Genomic DNA, 5,756 nt, shown 5'->3' with positions numbered 1-5,756 from the left:
TATCAGTGTGGAGTCCTTTTCTCTTTGCTTGCTGTGTCTAGTTAATGCTTAAGATCTAATTTTGATACTCTCCCAGCATCCCCCTCATTTCAGGCACGGTGGGGTGCAGGCCACTGCTCCAAATTGCTTCTCCTTGTTTGTTTGTTTGTTTGTTGATTGATTTACTTTAGGGAATTGAGTGTAGCCTAATGGTCAATGGTACAGGCTCTGAGATCAGACTCTGTGGGATTGAACTCTGGCTCTAAAAATTACTGTCTGACATTCAGCAAGTTGCTCAATGTCTCTGAGCTTCAGTTAATTATAGTGCTTACTGGATGGGATTGTGTGAGGATGAAGTGAAATAAGGCACGAAAGAACACCACACGTTTCCAGGCACATGCTCTGTGTTTCATTAGTGCCAGGCATGAATGCAATAAACATTATTGTGTTTCCAACCCAAGGAACATTTCCAGTTCACAATGTATTTGTAGAGCAGAGAAAAAATGATTTAACTAGTGCTCTGTGAAATAGCTTTTCCTTCTTCGGGTAAATTCCCAGCCCCACCCTTTCCTCCCAGGGCCCCTTGAATGACTCACCCCTCAGGTATTCTCTCTTCTCTCTCCCAGACAAATGTCCTGAGGGACTGATTGAGGAAGTCTGTTGTGTCCCTGCCTGTAGTCTTGGGGAGAGAGGACTTTAATCCCGGGTTTCTAGTTTTCTCAACTGAAACGTCTGTCTGTGAGCTGTCTGCCGGGCACAGAGGTGCTCAAGGAGGTTGAAAAGCTCTCATTGTTGACCTGAGGATGGGCTGGGGGCCTGAGGTGCTCCATGCCACAGGTCCTCAGGCCGCCTTTGATTTGAGCTGAGGTTGTACGGATGGTCCCATGACCCTGCCGGTGCCTCTAGCAAGAAGTACTGTCTCTGTTTGCCTCCCTCAGCTGACAGCAGTGTGGTGAAGGGAGAGGAACGAATGCTGAGGGCAGAGCCGTGTAGTAGAGGACATGGGCCAGCATCCCTGTCTCCTGTCCTTTGGAGGGTCAATCCTGAGGTGCACACAGTTCGGCAGAGGGTCTCTGACTGGACTGAGCTACATATCAGAAGCTAGCTCAGTGTGTACCTTTCTCCTTCCCTGACTCACATTTTTTGCTCCTTCTCTCCTGATCCTTGGGACTGTCCTCCAGGAAGTCTCCAGCTCTGGTCTCAGGCACTGTTTTCAGGGGAACACAATCCAAGCCCTCTGCCCTGTTTCCTCCCCATTGTTTCTCTTCTGATTGTCTAGGATCCCTCCCAGTCTGTAAGGAAAGAGAAAAGGAAGGGAACAGAAGGAATCTACCTCAGAGATAGGGCCTAATTGTATTCTGGCATCTGCTATGTGCTAGGGACTCTCTGTTATCCCCCTCAAATTTAGGCAACAAATCTGTGAGGCAGATTATTATCAGACCTGTTTTATGGATGAAGAAGCTGAGGAGGTTGTGACAATTTAAGTAACCATCAGCTTTATGGCTGTTAAACCCAGATTTCTGCTCTTTTAGCTACTTGTCTAATTGAGTGAGGTCCTTTGATAGAATCTGGAAGCAGAACTTTGAGTCAAGTGAGACTATTAGTGTTTTTTTTTTTTTTTTAAGTAGCAGAGCTTGAACTCACAATCCAAGTTCAAGACCTAAGCTGAAATCAAAGGTTGGACACTTAACCGACTGAGCCACCCAGGTGCTGTGAGACAATTAGTTTTTTTTTTAAATTAAACATTTTAACAGCTTTATCAATGTAGAATTGACATTCAATAAACTGCACTTATTTAAGGTGTACAATGTGATGAATTTTGACATATGTGTATGCCCATGAAATCATCACCACAATTAGGATGGTGAACATATTTATCACACCACAAAGTTCGTTTTCAATTTTTTCCTTCCACTCTCCTATATCCTGGCAATCACTCATCTCCTTCCTGGAACTTTCGTCTGCTGTGTATTTTCTATTTCATCTATCTATCTATCTATCTATCTATCTATCTATCTATCTATCTATCTAAGGAGCTCTATGCCTAACGTGGGTCTTGAACTCACAACTCCAAGATCAAGAGCTGCATGCTCTATCAACTGAGCCAGCAAGGCATCCTGCATTTTCTATTCTATATAAATGGATTGTAGGAGGATTCTCGCATAGAGAGTCATGACACTGAGGCGTTTCTTTCCAGGAAGAGATTTTATTCCTGCCAGCATGGCTCAGTTGGGTTCATACCCAAAGAACTGAGCCCCAAATACCATGTGGTGTGGTTTTTTAATATATTTTTTACTTCTTTGTATCCCATATATGGTAACACACAAACATGCAGTCTGGTTAAATGGTCTCATGTTACAAGGTCATGAGGGATGTTGTCATTTATGTGAATAGCAAGGTTGCCTAGAGATGATCTTTTTTTTTTTTTCTTTCTTTCCTTAGGGAGGGGACCCTACCACAGGATCACATAATTTGTATTCTTTTTTGTCCGGTCTTTCATTCAATATGATTATTTTGAGATTCATCCATATTATTGGGTGTATCAATGGTTCATTTTTTTTATTGCTTTGTACCACAATTTCTTCATCCATTCACCTGTTCCTGGACAAAATTTCTGGCTATTACAAATAAAGCGCCTATGAATATTAATGTACAAGTCTTTGTATGGAATATACTTTCATTTCTCTTGGATAAATACCTAGGAGTGCAATGGCTCAATCATATGGTAGTATATATTTAACTTATTTTTTTTTTTAACATTTTAATTTATTTTTGTGAGATAGAAACAGAATGTGAGCAGGGGAGGGGCAGAGAGAGAAGGAAACACAGAATACAAAGCAGGCCCCAGGCTCTGAGCTGTCAGTACAGAGCCCGACATGGAGCTCGAACCCACAAATGTGAGATCATGACCTGAGCTGAAGTCGGACGCTCAACCAACTGAACCACCCAGGCGCCCCTATATTTAACTTCTGAAGCAATTGATAAATGGTTTTCAGAGAGTGGTTATACTGTTTAACATTCCCACCAGCAGTATGAGAGCTCCAGTTCTTCTGAGTCCTTTCCAACATTTGGTATATTGAAGTCTTCCTTTTTTTCTTTTTCTTCTTTTTTTTTTTAAGTAGGCTTCACACCCAGTGAGGAGCCCAATGCTGGGCTTGAACTCACAACGTTGAGATCAAGATGTGAGCTGAGGTCAAGAGTCAGATGCCTAACCAACTAAGCCACCAGGCACCTGGCTATATTGAAGTATTAAAAAAATTTTTTTAGGGGCGCCTCAGTGGCTCAGTTGGGTGAGGATCTGACTTCAGCTTAGGTCATGATCTCACGTTTATGGGCTTGAGCCCCATGTCAGGCTCTGTGCTAATAGGGCAGAGCCTGGAGAGCCTGCTTCCAATTCTGTGTGTACCCCTTTTTTTAAATTTTAAAAACATTTAAAAATGTTTATTTATTTATTTATAATATATATTAAAAAATTTTTAATGTATGTTTATTTTTGAGAGACAGAAACAGAGCACAAGTTGGGAAGGGGCAAAGAGAGAGGAGACACAGAATCCGAAGCAGGCTCCAGGCTCCCAGCTGTCAGCACAGAGCCCGACGTGGGGCTTGAACCTACAATTGTGAGATCATGAACTGAGCCAAAGTGGGACACTTAACCAAGTGAGCCACCCAGGTGCTCCTGAAGTATTTTTAATACTAACTATTCTGATGGTATCACAAAGCACAATGGATTTTAATTTCCATTTCCCTAATGAGTAAGGATATTGAGGTTCTTTTCATGTGCTTACTTGCCATACATGTATCTTCTTAGAGGAAGTGTCTGTTAAAGTTTTTGTCCACATTTTATTGGGTTGTTTTCTTATTATTGAGTTTTGAAATTTATGTATTCTGTTTTTTCTTTCTCTAGTGGATTGTTCTTTTGGTGTCATCAATAAGAAATCTTTGCCTCATCCAAGGTCACAATGATTTTTCTCTTGTTTTCTTCTACAAGTTTTAGAGTCCAGGTCCTTACATTTATATCTGTTACTTCTGTTTTATTCTATTTTGTTTTAAAGTAGATCTATTCACTTAAAAAATTTCAGGGGTGTCTGTTTAACTCAGTTGGTTAAACATTGGACTCTTTTTGTTTCTTTAAATTTTTTAAGTTTTTTTTTTTTTTTTTTTTGTGAGAGAGACAGGAACATCATGAGTGGGGGAGGAGCAGAGAGAAAGAGAGAGAATCCCAAGCAGAGTCCGTGCTGTCAGCCAAGAGCTTAACCCAGGGGCTCGAATCCACAAAACCATGAGATCATGACCTGAGCCAAAACCAAGAAGAGGAGGCTTAACTGAGCCACCCAGGCGTCCCATGTGCTGGACTCTTGGTTGCTCAGGTTGTGATTTCAAGGTTCATGAGTTCAAGCCCCACATTGGGCTCTGAGCTGACAGTGCAGAGCTTGCTTGGGATTTTCTCTCTCTCTCTCTCTCTCTCTCTCTAATATCTCCCCTGCTCATGATCTCTCTCTCTCTCTCTTGAAATAAATGAATCAACATTTTGAAAAATAATAAAATAAAAAAGTTCAGACATCCCTGGTTTGGGATTTGTATGTGTGTGTTTCTTGGATTTTCTTTGACCTTTTCACTTACTTTTTAAGGAAATTCATTTAGAAAGTGTTAAATTCAGGGCACCTGGTTGGCTCAGTCTGATTCTTGGTTTCAGCTCAAGTTGTGATCTCACAGTTCATAGGCTGTAGCCCTGCATTGGGCTCCATGCTGACTGTACGGAGCCTGCTTGGGGCACAGGTGGAGCTGGGGAGACCTGGAGGCAGAGAAAACAGGAGACCACAGTTAGAGCAATTCAAGAGATAGATGATGAGGACCTGAATGGAGATAATGCCGGAGGGGGGGCGTGTAGAGGAGGGAAAACAGTCTGCAGGTATTTTCTGAAGCATTAGTAGAAGGATCTGGGAGATGAGAGAAGGGATATTTCTCACTGAGAGAACAGTAATGTCCTGAACTGAGATGTGGAACATAAAAGAGACACAGATTGGGTGGGAAGGGGTTATGTTCAGCTGTGGGCACATTTGTGTGAGAGCCCCTTGCTTCTGACTCAGGGGACCCTTGGCAAGCAGGAGAAAACATGAGACCGAAGCAGGGAAGGTGGAAAGTACTAGGCTGAAATGGAAGGCATCAACTAGGAGAATTAATGGAGAAAGAAAGGAAGAAGGCAAAGGACAGTGAGCCCTGAGTAGTCGAGGTCAGGCCAAAAGAAGAGAACCCAGTGAGAGAAACAGGTCAGAAAGGCAGAATCAGAATCAGGAAAGAATCATGAGAATCCACTGCTATTGAGAAGGCATCTAAATTGGGGGTTCCCCCAAAGAGCTTGAGCATGGTTTTAGGTGCAGGTAGATTTTTGAGAAGGGTTCACAGGAAGCAGGAGTGAGGGAACAGAGAGTGAGACAGGAAAGGAAGAAAAGCCAACAGAAGGGTGTTTGACTGAGATTGCAGTTGAAGGTGGGAGCGCCTACGTGGCTCAGTCAGTTGAGCATCCATCCAACTTCAGCTCAGGTCATGGTCTCCGGGTTCATGGGGTCAGCCCTCGCATCAGGCTCTGTGCTGACAGCTTGGAGCCTGGAGCCTGCTTCAGATTCTGTGTCTCCCTCTTTTCTCTTTCTGCCCCTCCCCCTAGCTTGTGCACGCACGCTCTCTCCCTCTCTCTCTACCTCAAAAGTAAACATTAAAAATTAAAAATAAAATTACATTAAATTAAATTAAAGAGAGGGATTGCAGTTGGAGGCAATGGA

This window comes from Suricata suricatta, chromosome 9, assembly GCF_006229205.1.
Source record: "Suricata suricatta isolate VVHF042 chromosome 9, meerkat_22Aug2017_6uvM2_HiC, whole genome shotgun sequence".
Classification (NCBI taxonomy): Eukaryota; Metazoa; Chordata; class Mammalia; order Carnivora; family Herpestidae; genus Suricata; species Suricata suricatta.
The sequence above is the reverse complement of the archived record's forward strand: the minus strand, read 5'-3'. Positions refer to the sequence as shown.